This window comes from Schistocerca piceifrons, chromosome 3 (genome assembly GCF_021461385.2).
Source record: "Schistocerca piceifrons isolate TAMUIC-IGC-003096 chromosome 3, iqSchPice1.1, whole genome shotgun sequence".
Lineage (NCBI taxonomy): Eukaryota > Metazoa > Arthropoda > Insecta > Orthoptera > Acrididae > Schistocerca > Schistocerca piceifrons.
In genome coordinates, this window is record NC_060140.1 from 320,554,720 (window position 1) to 320,573,233 (window position 18,514).

Sequence of the window (18,514 nt, forward strand, 5' to 3'; positions counted from 1 at the left end):
TCTGCCAGGAAGTTTCATATCAGCGCACACTCCGCTGCAGAGTGAAAATCTCATTCTGGAAACATCCCCCAGGCTGTGGCTAAGCCATGTCTCCGCAATATCCTTTCTTTCAGGAGTGCTAGTTCTGCAAGGTTCGCAGAAGAGCTTCTGTAAAGTTTGGAAGGTAGGAGACGAGGTACTGGCAGAAGTAAAGCTGTGAGTACTGGGCGTGAGTCGTGCTTCGGTAGCTCAGTTGGTAGAGCACTTGCCCGCGAAAGGCAAAGGTCCCGAGTTCGAGTCTCGGTCGGGCACACAGTTTTAATCTGCCAGGAAGTTTCATATCAGCGCACACTCTGCTGCAGAGTGAAAATCTCATTCTGGAAACATCCCCCAGGCTGTGGCTAAGCCATGTCTCCGCAATATCCTTTCTTTCAGGAGTGCTAGTTCTGCAAGGTTCGCAGAAGAGCTTCTGTAAAGTTTGGAAGGTAGGAGACGAGGTACTGGCAGAAGTAAAGCTGTGAGTACCGGGCGTGAGTCGTGCTTCGGTAGCTCAGTTGGTAGAGCACTTGCCCGTGAAAGGCAAAGGTCCCGAGTTCGAGTCTCGGTCGGGCACACAGTTTTAATCTGCCAGGAAGTTTCATATCAGCGCACACTCCGCTGCAGAGTGAAAATCTCATTCTGGAAACATCCCCCAGGCTGTGGCTAAGCCATGTCTCCGCAATATCCTTTCTTTCAGGAGTGCTAGTTCTGCAAGGTTCGCAGAAGAGCTTCTGTAAAATTTGGAAGGTAGGAGACGAGGTACTGGCAGAAGTAAAGCTGTGAGTACCGGGCGTGAGTCGTGCTTCAGTAGCTCAGTTGGTAGAGCACTTGCCCGGGAAAGGCAAAGGTCCCGAGTTCGAGTCTCGGTCGGGCACACAGTTTTAATCTGCCAGGAAGTTTCAGAAACGTTATACTTTTCGTGGTGGGGCAATTTTTTTAAAGTTTGCAACGTAACAGAGACGCGAAAAAGTCTCACGTTAAAACTTACGGGTGGTGTGGTCCTAGCAGTTAGCTGGCGACGTGGGTGTCCGTCCGTCCCTTATCGTAGGGCCTTCCAGCTTAACACAGTTCTGCTCTCGGCTTCTGTTCTCGTTTCTCCCCTCGGAACTGCATCTGTCTCACGGTGGGAAAGTATGACATGCATTTAGGTATTCTTGTGTTAGTCTGTGGTATTCCACTTGCTCACTCGTTACTCGTATTTCTTTGGTTAATTTAATGTCACGATTTATTCGGAGCTATGTGACATACTACTGGATTTGCTTATCATGTCAGGGTTTTCATGGAAGGTGTTGGATTTGCCTGACACCTTACATTTCGCCACCCTTTGAAATTAATTTTTGTACTGAAGTTAGGGAATGATTGAATCATTGTCTAAGCCAGTCAAAAACTATTCCGTTATCTAACTTTTGTTGCTTACTGTTCAGCCACGTTATTCTGGTTCTATGCTAGTTTGTGTTACTAATTTACATTTTTATATTCTTCCAAATTATTCTCAAAAGTGACAAGAGAAGAATATTTTAATGCTATTATTAATTTTTAATTATTTTCTTTCTTTATTTAAGTGTGAAGTTTGTTTTTTAAGAAGTTTGTTGTCGAAAGTGAGGAGTCTTTCACATCGATTTTCTTAGAAATATATTTTTTTTATAAATGTAGTAATTAAGTAAAATCTATTCCTAGCACATTTTTTAAATATCATGTACAAGTAAAATGGTTTTGTTTCTAGACACTCATTTCAACATTGTTACACTAAGAAATAAGACTTATTTCCAAGAATTGCTTTGACAAAGAAATAGACATACGGCAAGTATTGAGATATTTTCCTAACAAATGGTACAAATGTTAAAAAAAAGGGAAAACATCCAACAAGATACTATTTTATTCTTTGTTTTTATAAGGAGAAAAATAAGTAAAATATAGATATTCTTTTATTTTTTATGAGGAGAAAATAAGTGGCATATAGTTTTAGTGTTTATTATGCCTTACTTTTGTTCTTTAGATACTGTCCATTTCAAAACTGATGACTTATTTTTATCGATAGTCTATTTTTAGCTTAAGTCCATAGTCAGTGACTGTTATTTTTGTAGTTTATTAGCTGTCTGGTGTGCTTAACTTATTTAGTTTCCCACACATTTCTTTTGCACAATTCCTACATCACATAATTTGTTTTCACACATTCACACAATCCTATGAATGTTTAAGCATGAGGTTGGCGAATGTTTTTTGCACGAAGGTGATGGACTTGAGTGAGATGGATGTGGGCAAGTATTTGATGTACAGCTTCGTTCGTCATTCCTTGTTGGCTTTGCAAGTGTGTGTTGCTGTTGTGGAGGTCCCACAATGGAATTGAGCTGTGAGTGCAGAATCTGGTCATTTACTGGCTTTGTATGCGTGAAAGTCATCGTTATGTGTCGCTGAAAGCGGTCGTTTTTCGTTGTAATACTTTGCAGACGACTAGTTTACAATAGGCTAGGGATTTGGGAAGGTATGCCGTCTATTCTTCACCCATCTTCTTTCTTGGTCTCAATCTTGTGAAACTTCTACTTCTGTTCTTCCTGCTTTTTCTCTGCTTCTTACTTGATTCTTGGTTCTTCTCTGGGCAGGATATGGAAATATTTATTGATAACTAGTCGCTTTGTAGTTCTCCTCTTAGTAACAGTTTGATAAATTGTTTGGGCGTGTCATTTTTACTTTGTGGAAGTTTTCTTCTGTTTCGTGCATCAGCGTGCTGTTTAATAGCGGTAGTGCGACTTTTACACATATTTTTTTGCCAGTGGTGGCGTGCCCAAGCCATCTTCTCATCGGGCTGTGTTTTGCTCACTCCACCGAGTCGGGTCACTCGGACACCCTTCTGGCGTTCGGCGTCCCGTTGCGTCTCTGCAGGGCTCCGCGACTGTGCGGCTCCATGTTCCATCCCAGCAGGGTTCCGCCTAGCGGGCAAATTTATTGCCCACTTTCGATACCTTCTGTTGGTCTTGCTGTCCTTTCCTTTCTCTCGACGCTTCTGCTTTGTAGGAATTGTGTCTTGCTAATTACGTCCTTTTCTTTCTTGATACTTCTTTCATTGCAGCTAGTGGGTCGTTGCATCTTGTCTTTGCTGGAGTTTTTACAAAGGTTCTTACAAAAAGTTTTACTTATAATCATCTAACATATGTCTAGTACCTACATAGTTTTACGCCTTCTTAAAAAGCTTTACAAATTTCGGCACCCTTTTCATGTTACAATTCTAAGATATTTTGAGTCTTAACTTATACAAGAAACTGCAAATTCGTTTTTTATTTTTGTGTAGTGTCGTGGTGTATAGCATTTTAGTATTTCATGCTGTTAGACTATCTACGCTTTATACGAGGTGCATTAAAGTTCTAAGGCCTCCAATTGTTTTTCTAATTAACTACTCACCCGAAATCGATGAAACTGGCGTTACTTCTCGACGTAATCGCCCTGCAGACGTACACATTTTTCACAACACTGACGCCATGATTCCATGGCAGCGGCGAAGGCTTCTTTAGGAGTCTGTTTTGACCACTGGAAAATCGCTGAGGCCATAGCAGCACGGCTGGTGAATGTGCGGCCTCGGAGAGTGTCTTTCATTGTTGGAAAAAGCCAAAAGTCACTAGGAGCCAGGTCAGGTGAGTAGGGAGCATGAGGAATCACTTCAAAGTTGTTATCACGAAGAAACTGTTGCGTAATGTTAGCTCGATGTGTGGGTGCGTTGTCTTGGTGACACAGCACACACGCAGCCCTTCCCGGACGTTTTTGTTGCAGTTCGGGAAGGAATTTGTTCTTCAAAACATTTTCGTAGGATGCACCTGTTACCGTAGTGCCCTTTGGAACGCAATGGGTAAGGATTACGCCCTCGCTGTCCCAGAACATGGACACCATCATTTTTTCAGCACTGGCAGTTACCCGAAATTTTTTTGGTGGCGGTGAATCTGTGTGCTTCCATTGAGCTGACTGGCGCTTTGTTTCTGGATTGAAAAATGGCATCCATGCCTCATCCATTGTCACAACCGACGAAAAGAAAGTCCCATTCATGCTGTCATTGCGCGTCAACATTGCTTGGCAACATGCCACATGGGCAGTCATGTGGTCGTCCGTCAGTGTTCGTGGCTCCCACCTGGATGACACTTTTCGCATTTTCAGGTCGTCATGCAGGATTGTGTGCACAGAACCAACGGAAACTCTGGAGGCGATCTGTTCAACAGTCATTCAGCGATCCCCCAGAACAATTCTCTCCACTTTCTCGATCATGTCGTCAGACCGGCTTGTGCGAGCCCGAGGTCGTTTCGGTTTGTTGTCACATGGTGTTCTGCCTTCATTAAATTGTTGCACCCACGAACGCACTTCCGACACATCCATAACTCCATCACCACATGTCTCTTTCAACTGTCGATGAATTTCAATTGGTTTCACACCACGCAAATTCAGAAAACGAATTATTGCATGCTGTTCAAGTAAGGAAAACGTCGCCATTTTAAGTATTTAAAACAGTTCTCATTCTCGCCGCTGGTGGTAAAATTTCATCTGCCATACGGTGCTGCCATCTCTGGGACGTATTGACAATGAACGCGGCCCCATTTTAAAACAATGCGCAAGTTTCTATCTCTTTCCAGTCCGGAGAAAAAAAATCGGAGGCCTTAGAACATGAATGCACCTCGTACCTTCACCTTAATCAATGGTACTATTGGTGTTATTTTTGTTTTTGTTTTTATTGAAACTACTTTCTTTTTCCCACCTTCCTCTCTCTTCATTCTTCTTTCTCCTGACGATCTTATCTGCAACATAATCTTGGAATATTGTGCTGATTATTTACCAGTAATAAAATTAATCTTCAAACTTGCACTGAAAGTGTTTAATACTGTCAGTCTTAGGTAAAATACCCTCTAATTCTCTTTTACTGCGTTCCGAAATACCTTGATATTCTTGCAATTTTTCGTCGATTTCTTTATGAACTTCTAACATGAGTTGAGGCGATTCCCCCTTTTGTGCATACCATTCTAATTCTTCATCCTCTTTATCTCACGTCATTCTTAATTGTTTGTTTATAACTGGTATTTCTTCTAATTTTAGCTTTTGCTCAAAGAGAAGTGTGACATTCCCGAATCTTACGCTACCTTTCCCCATATCTATTATCACTCGTCTCTCATTTAAAAAATCTGCACCTACAATCAAATCTACAGTTAGTTTAGGTATCATCACGAAGTTGGTTTTGATCTTTTGACCTTGACACGAAAGAGTTAACCTTGTTTGTCTCGTAACTTCCGCAGCATTGTTTCTAATAGGACATTTTACTTTAATATTACATGTTTTCAGAACTGGCAATTCCTCATTGGCATTACACTGCATGAATAAATTTTCTGAGATCGCAGTCAGTTCACTTCCACTATCAATTAAAATATTGACTGGGATATGCTTTACCATGACCTTCACAATTGGTTGAATTTGAAAGGGTTGGTTCTGTTCTTCTTCTTGCATCAACGAATCCTCCACTGAATCATACATGAGTCTTTTTAGGAATTTCCATTGTGAATTCGAACTTTATGTAGGATAAGCTTCGACTGCTACTTCTCTCTCTTTTATTTCCTCTTCTCAATTTCTTCCTTCATTTACGCTTTCTTCAACATCCTCTACTTTTTCCTCATCCTCGTCTATCTTCTCCTTCTTCGTCGCTACTTCCACATAATCGCATCTAAATGCTCTAATTATCGCTTCGTAACTTCCTTCATTATATACGTTGGGTTATGTGCCCACTCGCAACTTATTTTCAACTTCTGTAGACTGCGCGTTATCCTCGTTGAATTCGCTTTCCCTGGTTTCCATCTCAAATAGCTCTGCAATACTCATTACTTCGTCCTTTCCTCCTACATTCGTTGTGCATGCCTCTGGTAATTCATCTTCCTCGTCAGTATTCTCCCAATTAATTTCGTCCCAACACGATATTGTTATTTTCTTGTCTTCGTTTTCATCTGGTCCTTGCGGATTTGTTTCTTCCTTCTTCTCTTCTCGTGATAAGGTTTTTACTTCTCTGTTCAAGGTGCTGTAATTGTCCTGGGTCGGTGCGACATTCTCTTTGGCATGAGCGCTTAGCTGTCAATTCGAACGTTTATCGGGGTTTGGTGGTCTTACCTCCGCCTCTTCTATCTGTATTCTCTTTTCTTGTTCAGCTTGTTGATATTGGTTTCTTTGTTGATAATTTGTCGGTCTATTGGTTCTCCAGTTCCCGTTCCGGTTGTCGTTATTCCCTCTGTAATAGTTGTTGCCGTTCCTGGGTGAATCATAGTTAATGCCATATTCTCTCCTAAATCCATAACCGGTTCTTTGTTGAAATCTGTTGTCGTTTTGTCGTTTCTTGGTGCGAAGTTATCACGTGGTTCGTAATTATTGTTTCTTCATACTGTGTCTTGTAGATTCCACTGCTTTTTGCTTTCGTTTTCACGTGCGCTTCGTCTTTTTCTTGAGTCATCTTCCGAAAATATGAACTCTAGTTCCCTTAGAATACCTTTAAATGCTTCGACGTCATTGCCTCCGCGACCTACTAATGATTGCTGGTATTTCAATGGTAGGTTCATCGCGCATAATTTAATCAACTCTTCATCACTGTATGGTACATCTAAGCATTGATTTTTCTTTGCCATTAATTCGAAAAATTTCGTGGGACTCTTCTCTCCTGAATTTTCAAAATATGGGTTCTGTGCTTTGCTGGACCAATATCGTGAGAGAAACTTCTCTCTGAAATCTTTGTACGATCGGCATGTCGCTGCAACATTCTGCATGGTTTCTGCGACTGTTCCTGACATGAGTGAACATATAAAGTCTAATTTGTGTGCTAGCGCCCAGTGTTCTGGTAATCCTACTCGGAATTGATCAATAGAAGATCGTGGATGTAATGAGTTTCCTTCTCGAAAGTGTTGAAATTTTCTGACTGTGAGGAAATGATAGTTGTCGTACTTCGTCATAGTTCCATATGAAATACGCGGTCCTTCGCCACTTTTGTTTCTGATCATTTCTCCCGTCTTTCTTTCCGGTTGTGGTAGATCTATTGGATATTGTCCACTGTAACTTTCGCCTACCATTGCGTAGTATCGTTGGAGTGGTACGCAATAATTTTCTGCCATCGGTTGTGAACGTGTAGCTGAATGCATTGCACTGTACTCTTCGCGACCTGGCTTTCCATTGTCAGGTATTGGTTCGGTATCTTGTCTGGCTAACCTTGCTGCTTCATTGCACTATCCGAACTGTCTTGGAACATACATTTGTCGTTCCGCATGTGTTTGTGATGACGTTTGTTCATCAATAATTTCGAAACGTGTTTGTTGCTGTGCAGGCTGTCTGATTTCACGTATGTTACTTTTCGCCTGTGATTGGAATCGCAAATGCGTAATATCTTCGTTAATTGCTTGTTTATTCCGGTGCTGTTACAGATACGGATGTGGTTGCAGACTCTGTGCTTGTTCGATCCTGTTCACTACGCTCTTCAATGGTTTGCAACAACTCTGTTCGCAATTTCTGAAATTGTCGCTTCGTTTGCGCTTCTATTTTGACTATGCGGTTATCATATCTTTTCAGCGCTGCTTTTGTGATACGTTTGTGTAACACACTGTTTTCAACAACTTCACGCGCTGTACCTGCTTCTTGTCTAGTAATTTCGTTTATCTGTTTCTCTAGTTTCTTGACTTCTCCCTGGGTGTTGTTACGTAATGTTTTGATCTCGTCCTGAATGTCATTATGCAATGTTTGTACGTCCGCTTGTACCTTGTCAATGTCTGTTCTCAATTGATTGTGACCTGTTATTAAGTTTCCTATCACTTCTCGAGATTCTTTTGCCTCGCCTTCAATATGACTTAGGTGTAACTGAATTTTTTTGTTTTGTTCTTTAATCGCACGCATTTGTCTCATGGTTTCTGCATTCTGTTTCGTCATTTCTGCATTCTGAATTTTAATTTGGTTCGCAATTTTTCTTCCGACGTCCTACACTCTGTGTTTTCGTCCAAGTGTTGGTTCGCAACCGATTGCATTGAACTGTGCTGTGACACGTTTCTGCTCGCATTCCTTGTACTCTGTGGTGAGGGAGCTCTGATTACTTGTAGTATGGGTTCTACGTATTCAAGACGCAAGTTAGAATTCTCATCGGCTGTCTCTCTACTTTCCTGCTCCTCTGTCGTATGCTGACTTACGTTTTCTATGCCTTGACGTACATTATCCTCGTTATGATGCGTTATATGTCCTATTTCTCGAGATACTGCATCGTCTGTTGTACTGTCCTCTATTCTCTGTCCTTTTTCATGCTGGGTCTCTACCTCAATTCGGTCAAGGTCTCGATCTGCCATTCCTAAACTTTCCGAATCCCTTATTTTCTGTTTTAAAAGCAATTCACGCGCCCTACTTCGCGTCAAAATGCGCTCATACTATCTCACGCGTTTCATAAACTTTTTGTTCACACTTACTTCTTGGGTCAGAACCAACTTGTCAACGATGTATCCGCCACCTGTGCGCTTGCATTGAGGAGAAAACTTAATTTTAACAATATTAAAATTCAGAACTTGATTATGCTATTGCCTCTGCCAGACTCACTTTCGTTGAATACTTTCTTACTATCTATCGCTGCAGCTACTGTTTTCGACTATTTACTACGTTAAAAAAAATTTTTTTTATTACGAAAATTTTTCAACAGGATCTTTTTCTGATCTAGTTAGACATGTGGTTGACCTTCAGTCATGGTATTTTACCATCCTGGCAGGGTCGCCATTTTCTAACTTTCTGCATGGTGTCTGTTGTTCTATATCGTGCCTCCCTACCACTTTCGCGCAACGACGCTCTGAGCGTGTTTTTTAGGGAATTGGCTAGTTTGAACCTGGGACCTGTTGCTGGTAAGCAGACGCCAGACCACACATGACATGTAGAATTCGGAAGAGTTCAGTGAGACTAGCGATGATATAACCAAATACTTAATGATTTCAGCATCAGCTCCACTGCACTCCCTGTAAAATAATCTTAATACTAACTAAATTTAGAGGAAGGGGTTCGAGGCTTTCCTATTTTTAGTTAGCTGGTAAAATAACGTCGAAAAAGAAGTTAAGTTTACCATTGGAAATTTTATTCTACTCACAAAAAATTGTTTAAAAACTGCACTCTTAATGAAGGGAAATGTTTTAATACAGGATGGTAAAAACCAACTGCGTTGAACAAAAATGTGAACGAATATTCCCTGAATGGGTTTCCAAATTCTACAGTGGATCAAAGGTTGACCTATTCCATATCACATCTATAATCTAGGTTTAAATTAAGTTTCACAAAAGAGAAAACTATCAAAATGGTCCACAGTGACCCTCAATTATCTTTAATTACTTATCTAACATCTAAATTACAGTGGCTGATGTGACTTCTCAATAACTATATAACAGAAAAATCATCGCGTTTCAGATTTTTACTTCAAGTGGCAAATGTGAACACCATGAGCTTTAATTGACGATCGACACTACTATTACACAAAAAGGGGGTGTAACAGATGAGACTTCCGCAGTTCTGAGTGAAGCTTTATGCGCTGTTATGCGGCATCGCGTGCGTTCATTACCCTGTCGGTGTTCGTCAGGGGGCGGCAGGCAGCACAGCTCCGCTCACCTCGCTGTCTCGGAAGCCACTCTTCTTTAGCAACTCTCTCCTAACTTCTCCTTACTACAGGTTACCGAAGTTGGTTTAAAAAAACTATCTGGCTGTGTTTTCATGTACAAAAATTCTGTCTATCCAATGAGAAACGTTATACTTTTCGTGGTGGGGCAATGTTTTTAAAGTTTGCAACGTAACAGAGACGCGACAAAGTTTCACGCTAAAACTTGCAGCTGGTGTAGTCCTTTAGTGTTATTGTAAGATCTATATTGTTCTTCTGGAGGGCTCTAGCTTTTAACATGGGCTGGGGAGTGGTCCTGACGTAACAGAGACGCGAAAAAGTCTCACGCTAAAACTTGCGAGTGGTGTGGTCCTAGCGGTTAGCTGGCGACGTGGGTGTCCGCCCGTCCGTTATCGTAAGGCCTTCCAGCTTAACACGGTTCTGCTCTCGGCTTCTGTTCTCGTTTCTCCCCTCGGAACTGCGTCTGTCTCGCGGTGGGAAGGTATGACATGCATTTAGGCATTCTTGTGTTAATCTGTGGTATTCCCTTTGCTCACTCGTTACTCGTATTACTTTGGTTAATTTAATGTCACGATTTATTCGGAGATATGTGACATACTACTGGATTTGCTTATCATGTCAGGGTTTTCATGGAAGGTGTTGGATTTGCCTGACACCTTACAAGGAGACCGCCGATAGAACACAATTGCCAGCCATTATACTGGGTACTACTCGAGTTTGATGGTTATTTATTTATTTTTTGCACTTTACAGATGACCTGCCACCTTGTTACTAAGAAAAGTCGTACTGACGCAATACGAACTTAAACATTGTACAGAATGTGAAACTTGTTTTTCCTTTAAGTAATGGTATTAATACTACGTCTTATAATACTTACAGACGCTATATACATATGTAATTAAGAAACGATAATTTTAAAATTAACTTTTGACCAATATAAGATAGGAATTTATGAAGACAGATAAGAGCTTATGAAATATCATAATTTTAAGACGTTATATAAATTCGGAAAAAATTTCTAAAATAAACAAGATTCTCGCATTTAAGATGGAATGGTAAAAGATGATAAACATTTGCAAACATTTCCGAAAATGGTATCTTAATCATATTTTTAGGAAGAATAAAAACAGAAGACGGGAAAGATGACAGAGGAAGAATATCCCTTCAAAAAGTGTGTACGACGGTGAGTTTCTTAGAATTGTCCATCAAGCCACCGACCTCCAATCGCAATTCTCCATTTAAATGTAACAGACATCCTAATAAGTAAAGTTCATCCTCTAAATAATTTTTTAGGCTGTTGTGTTGTTTATTTAAGGCATTTCTTCATTTTCATTGACAGTCGAGTCGGGATCAGTGTCATCACCTGATTCCATGTCGGAATCAGCACTGTTTTCCACCGTGTGGACTCCTTCCCGTCTTTGCATATAGGCTCGTTGTCTGGCTCGGACATACACTCTATAAGTCGCTTTAGGTATATCGTCAGCGAGTATGTTTAACATGGTCCATTGGTCTTTGTCTCTGCGCACTGCGTGTATGGTGTCTTGAATATTGTTAAGGTGTGTCTAATGTTGGTATATTGTCCGCAGAAAAAGAGGGGATGTGTTCTGGCTCCATCATGTCCACTATGTGTCGCTATGTTCCCTTGTATGTTAATTACGTGTAGTCGCATCTCCTATATGACATTGTTTATTATGCGTCCTCTGTCGTCTGTTGTGTTGGAATTCCACAGGGTGGACCTGGCGTTTATGTCCGAGCATATGAGCACATTCTTACATTGTGCGTATTCGACTATTAGCTTTATATAAATCGCTAAGGCGCTATGGAAGGACTGTACTGGGCATATAGCGAGGCAATTATCCAGCTATCTCCTTGGTCTGGAAGTTCCGTTGTTGTTGTTGTTGTTGTGGTCTTCAGTCCTGAGACTGGTTTGATGCAGCTCTCCATGCTACTCTATCCTGTGCAAGCCTCTTCATCTTCCAGTACCTACTGCAACCTACATCCTTCTGAATCTGCTTAGTGTATTCATCTCTTGATCTCCCTCTACGATTTTTACCCTCCACGCTGCCCTCCAATACTAAATTGGTGATCCCTTGATGCCTCAGAACATGTCCTACCAACCGATCCCTTCTTCTGGTCAAGTTGTGCCACAAACTTCTCTTCTCCCCAATCCTATTCAATACTTCCTCATTAGTTATGTGATCTACCCATCTAATCTTCAGCATTCTTCTGTAGCACCACATTTCGAAAGCTTCTATTCTCTTCTTGTCCAAACTATTTATCGTCCATGTTTCACTTCCATACATGGCTACACTCCATACGAATACTTTCAGAAATGACTTCCGGACACTTAAATCAATACTGGATGTTAACAAATTTCTCTTCTTCAGAAACGCTTTCCTTGCCATTGCCAGCCTACATTTTATATCCTCTCTACTTCGACCATCATCAGTTATTTTGCTCCCCAAATAGCAAAACTCCTTTACTACTTTAAGTGTCTTATTTCCTAATCTAATTCCCTCAGCATCACCCGACTTAATTAGACTACATTCCATTATCATTGTTTTGCTTTTGTTGATGTTCATCTTATATCCTCCTTTCAAGACACTGTCCATTCCATTCAACTGCTCTTCCAAGTCCTTTGCGGTCTCTGACAGAACTACAATGTCATCGGCGAACCTCAAAGTTTTTACTTCTTCTCCATGAATTTTAATACCTACTCCGAATTTTTCTTTTGTTTCCTTTACTGCTTGCTCGATATACAGATTGAACAACATCGGGGAGAGGCTACAACCCTGTCTTACTCCCTTCCCAACCACTGCTTCCCTTTCATGTCCCTCGACTCTTATAACTGCCATCTGGTTTCTGTACAAATTGTAAATAGCCTTTCGCTCCCTGTATTTTACCCCTGCCACCTTTAGAATTTGAAAGAGAGTATTCCAGTCAACATTGTCAAGAGCTTTCTCTAAGTCTACAAATGCTAGAAACGTAGGTTTGCATTTCCTTAATCTTTCTTCTAAGATAAGTCGTAAGGTCAGTATTGCCTCACGTGTTCCAGTGTTTCTACGGAATCCAAACTGATCTTCCCCGAAGTTGGTTTCTACTAGTTTCTCCATTCGTCTGTAAAGAATTCGTGTTAGTATTTTGCAGCTGTGACTTATTAAGCTGATAGTTCGGTAATTTTCACATCTGTCAACACCTGCTTTCTTTGGGATTGGAATTATTATATTCTTCTTGAAGTCTGAGGGTATTTCGCCTGTTTCATACATCTTGCTCACCAGATGGTAGAGTTTTGTCAGGACTGGCTCTCCCAAGGCCGTCAGTAGTTCCAATGGAATATTGTCTACTCCGGGGGCCTTGTTTCGACTCAGGTCTTTCAGTGCTCTGTCAAACTCTTCACGCAGTATCATATCTCCCATTTCATCTTCATCTACATCCTCTTCCATTTCCATAATATTGTCCTCAAGTACATCGCCCTTGTATAGACCCTCTATATACTCCTTCCACCTTTCTGCTTTCCCTTCTTTGCTTAGAACTGGGTTTCCATCTGAGCTCTTGATATTCATACAAGTCGTTCTCTTATCTCCAAAGGTCTCTTTAATTTTCCTGTAGGCGGTGTCTATCTTACCCCTAGTGAGATAGGCCTCTACATCCTTACATTTGTCCTCTAGCCATCCCTGCTTAGCCATTTTGCACTTCCTGTCGATCTCATTTTTGAGACGTTTGTATTCGTTTTTGCCTGTTTCACTTACTGCATTTTTATATTTTCTCCTTTCATCAATTAAATTCAATATTTCTTCTGTTACCCAAGGATTTCTACTAGCCCTCGTCTTTTTACCTACTTGATCCTCTGCTGCCTTCACTACTTCATCCCTCAAAGCTACCCATTCTTCTTCTACTGTATTTATTTCCCCCATTCCTGTCAATTGCTCCCTTATGCTCTCCCTGAATCTCTGTACAACCTCTGGTTCTTTTAGTTTATCCAGGTCCCATCTCCTTAAATTCCCACCTTTTTGCAGTTTCTTCAGTTTTAATCTACAGGTCATAACCAATAGATTGTGGTCAGAGTCCACATCCGCCCCTGGAAATGTCTTACAATTTATAACCTGGTTCCTAAATCTCTGTCTTACCATTATATAATCTATCTGATACCTTTTAGTTCCGTTGTTACCAGGTGTTTATTAAATAATTCGCTTATTTTGACGATATTTATGTTTATTTAATATGGAAACGGCTGCCTTGATGTCCTGACTACCGGTTGTCGGAAAGCATGTGGGATTGCCTTGGTTGGTGAATGGCTCTTGTAGACACAGTAAATGTATGATTACATTTTTAACTGTTTTGGGAAGTTCAGCACTACCTGCTTGCTTTTCATCGCATTCAGATGAAGAAGGTTCATCAGTGATGCATTGAGTATTTAACGGGTACGAAATTTGCTACCAGTTTGAGCATACTCGAAAGATGTCCGTCCATGTGCCCTGACATGGTCAGCATAAATCTTATCCGTGTAATATGGTTCTTCTCTTCGTATACATACGTGCATAATTATGTCTAAGAACTGGACGTGATCGGTTGGTGTGTTTTTCGTCTTAAGGGTGATTCTATCTGTCTGCTCCTTAGTTGAGAACTGTCACACTTTGGATGCAGCTGCCTAAGCAGCATTCTTTGAGCTGTCTGTAAAATTTACTTTCTTTCTAATCTGCTTAGCTTAATGTTAAGTTCTGAGTCTCTATAATTAAAGATATTGTTATCTGCGATGGGCGCTGGTGCCGGGTAAGAACATCTCTGGGAGAGAAGTTGTAGCATTTTTAATGGCGCCGTTGGTGGTGGCTGCTTTGGACCACGTGTCGGAACCTTCGGACGTAGTTGTTGCATCGGATGGTATGCTGAGTTGGGCGTTTTGTAGCGTGTGTTGTGTATCTTGGTGTTGCTACCTTCAATACGTCGCACGCAATAATTACCTCTTTTGTCACAAGCAAATTTCCAACAATACTTTGTGCAGTCTGTAAAAGACTATCTTTGTGTATTTTTTCTGGTGTTACTATACAAGCTGTTAAACTGGGAGTAGGTTTCTTCTGATTCGATTTGTTGTTGTAAGTTTGAGAATTGAATGTTGGTGGGGGTTTATTCCTTTGCTCTTTGGTGGCGTTGTTGGATTGTGCGTTGTGAGATTGTCCTACCGGAGAAGTACCGGTTATTGTGGTGGTGGTTCCATCTGTTGGTGTGTTTTGATTATATATGTTACAGGTATCAACTGGATGCCTGCATTTATCATCATTTTCTTTATTATAGTTACTACCTTCGTTTCAGTAATGTAATATCTTTTGTGTACTCGCAGTCTCTGGTTGTGATTTTGGCTTCAGTAGTGTTTTATGCGTGGATGTTTCTAAGTCTACGTCTCCTTTTTATACAGTCTGTTTCTCCCCAGTTGTGTTCTTCTTGCATTCTTATGTGGTTTCGTCACAGTATTCGGTTGGACTGTGCCCAGATTCAGTAGTCCGCCTGATGCAAAAGCCATAGGCTTATGTAGCGCTCATACTTTGTTGTATCGTATTTACGTCTCTGCTCACTGTGGGATACTCAGCAGGTGGGATTAAAGGAAGGTATTGAAACAATTCAGAGGCGTGTTAGTAGATTTGATACCAATAGGTTTGTTGAACATGCGAGTTTTATAGAGATGCTTCAGGTACTCAAATGCAAATCGCTGGAAGGAAGGCGACGTTGAGGAACGATATTGAGAAATTTCGGAGAACCGACATTTAAAGTTAACTGCAGAACGATTCTATTGCCACCAGTGTATGTTTCGCGTGAAGACCACAAAGATAATCCAAAGAAATTAGGGCTGGTATAGAGACACATATACAGTCATTTTTTTTCTCACCCTACTTGCGAGCGGAACAGGAAAGGAAACAAGTAGTGGTACAAGGTACCCTCTGCCACGGCCTTACTGTGGCTTGCGGAGTATCTGTGTAGATGTAGGACACCAATTTTCGAGAAGTGCATATGGGGAGGTGATCACATTTACTAAAATATTGAACTGTCTAAACAGTGGGAGAGCAAGAATCGTTAAAAAATTGGAAGTCTAGATGAGTAACGACTGGTTAATGTTGAAAAACTTTTGCATGGAGTGAGAAAGTCACCGTTTTAGCAAAATGATCACTGCCCAGCATGCCGGGAAGCAGTTTTCATAGGCTGTTGAGAATCGTGCGTCCAGCCAGAATGGAGAACCAAGGTAGTATCAGCAGTGAACATTCAGTTTCGAGAAGTGGTGGAATAGACTTCCATTAAGAAATCAGTAGGGAACACTTCGGGATTCGGTAGACGTTACTTCTGTTTGGGGGACTGAAGAGAACACTCGACTTCGAGACTTCGTCTAGAGGTCCGAGGAAGAGCTGATATTTTGCAATGGGAGGAGATTTCGTTGCCCACTGCGCATCACGCATCTTAGTGCTGAGAGATTGTTGCTCGGGCGAGCAGGCTACGAAAATTGAACATCTATAGGTATGCGGTTAGGATTAGCCGCATTTCATAATCTAATACTTTCGTGAGTGATCTAAGGCTCATTACGACTCAGTTGGAAATGTTAGTTGCACCTGTAATATTTTTCATTCTTCTGTAAAAATCAGGCACTCGTAGTGTGACCACCGCGGAGTACACTTCCCACGATTCATGTGTACATTGCAGTCCTGCCCCAGTCATCTGAACTAATCAATCTTTGCATAGTATCCACGTCTTGGATTGGTACTGACGCATGTTGACAATTTCCTTATTCCCTGCATTGCCTGTGATCGGATCGATTCTGTAATAATTTGTTATTCGTGAAGGCAAGTAATTTCCTAGTAAACAGGAAACAGCTTGGACCATTGTACTTTTTTTTTTTTTTTTTTTTTTTTTTTTTTAGATGATTACCCAGGGTGTTATCTTTTGTGAGATAGAACACGCAAGTCTCATGTTCGTTATCTTTTGTGAAGCACATCACCGATGTCGCAAGTTTGCTAGAGCCAGTTACTGCAAAAGCTTCGTGCAACGAATATGAGCCCGTGGGGTGTGATCCGACTATTGGCCTGTGCAATCAGTGCATATCATTCTGACATTCACAGACGTATGTTAAAGCTCAGTCATACCGTCCCAAGTGGAACACACGTTTGCACCATTTGTGTAAGGTAAATGATTTTTTGATCTTAAACGTTACTAAATGCTCCCAAATGTTGTATGTGTACGCATATAAAAGAAACGCCCTTGTAACATACGATGGTTCTTTCGAAAATAACGGCTTTGCAGTGCTATGTGCAAAAATTCACATTAATTCCCAGTCTCCATAATGATGCACACTAGTGAAGTTTTTTAAGCAGGCTGTATTTTTTTTTACACGGTCCAGCCTACAGTGGTAGCCCTCAATATTTTTTGAATAAGGCTGACAGAGAAAACCAATATACCACAGCTCTGCTTTGGATCTTCTCGCTCTCTCTTAAGTCAGAGAAATTTCTCAACGATTCGAGATCAAGGCGTGTCCTTACTTTCAAATTCTCACTTCCCGTCTATTGTCCCAGCAATCGGATTACTTCTTCCCGCTTTAAAAACACTATCTTTCCAAAGGCTGTATCCGTCGTAAGTATTCACGTGTAACTGAGTTTGCGAATAGATCCGTTTGAATCTGCGCTCTTGCCAAACTGCTCGAATAAGAAACTAGGGGAATGGTAGGAGTATACAGCGCTCGTTGAGTGAAATGTTACGGGTCGCTGGCCAGTGCAGGCATGGAATCCCTCCTCCCTTTGCTTATGCTTGGCATCCACGAAGGCTGCTTGCTCCGATAGCTGGTTGTCATTTATTCGGCCATATTTCTTATTTTACACCCTCCTCGGAGTTTATGGGGTCGTTTGCTGCCGCATCAGCCCCACGGCAGCTTCGGATATTGAAGTGGGCTCCGCTTATCGCGCTACATCCTTATTTCTTCGTCGATTACGGCACTCGTGACACAAACAAAACACGCGAGAAAACTTTACAACATGCAGAAAACCACTATCTTATTATCTTCTTATTTGTATGATAAAGTTCATTTTAACATGTCTATAAATTTAATTAGTGTTCTTCTTTTGTAGAATGGAGTGTCGTACGCAAGCACATATCTACCTCTTCTATATTAACAATATATCCGTAAAATCGTCGTGTCTGCCTGCCTGCCTGAACACGCTAATCTCGCAAACTACCACAAGAATTTTCATGTGGTTCTCACATGTAAGCTGAACGTAGTTTGGACCAACGTGTAGACTTAATTTCATCATAATCTGATTACGTAAAATAAAGTATCGTGATTTAAAGTTTTATCTTGAATCGTCTGCTGAGCTTAGTAGTTCGGATGTTACCAGCGGAACTTTTGTAGCAACATGTGCGCCCGCTCGTATGTTGGTAAGGTTGTTTACAGTACGCTGCAAGCGCTTGGCTGGGAAGCCTTTACATTTCCTCCATACATTTCCTCCCCATGCGATTTCCACTTTTTTGGACCCTAAGGCAAGACATTCGTAGCGAGAGGTCCAAGCTTGGGTACAGTCGTCGCTCCATAGGCAGAAACAAACATTTTTCCATGAAGGCACTGCCTGTCTTGTCTCATAGTAGGATAAATTTATTAACGGATATAAGTTGCTTTTGAAATAATAGTTTATTTTTTTCCACCTGTCGTTTCCATTCCACTGCCCCGCATATGTAGCTACGCGATGTGATAAAAAGAACCAAACGATCAACAGGGTCTAATTGACCGACGTGACAACCTCAGCCAAATCCCGTCATTTTGAAGCGATATGGAGGTCAACAAAAACTTTCTCAGCGGCCTCAACTATCCAGACCTTGTAGCCACTACTTTTCTCAAGTAAGTTATACTAG

General features: G+C 41.1%; 1 non-coding gene across 1 annotated transcript; it reads left to right on the forward strand.

Annotated features, from left to right (window-relative positions):
• Positions 1 to 517: 517 nt before the first annotated feature.
• Trnas-uga lies at positions 518 to 592 on the forward strand. Its single transcript has one exon. It is a non-coding gene; the product is annotated as a tRNA-Ser (tRNA).
• The last annotated feature ends 17,922 nt before the right edge of the window (positions 593 to 18,514 follow it).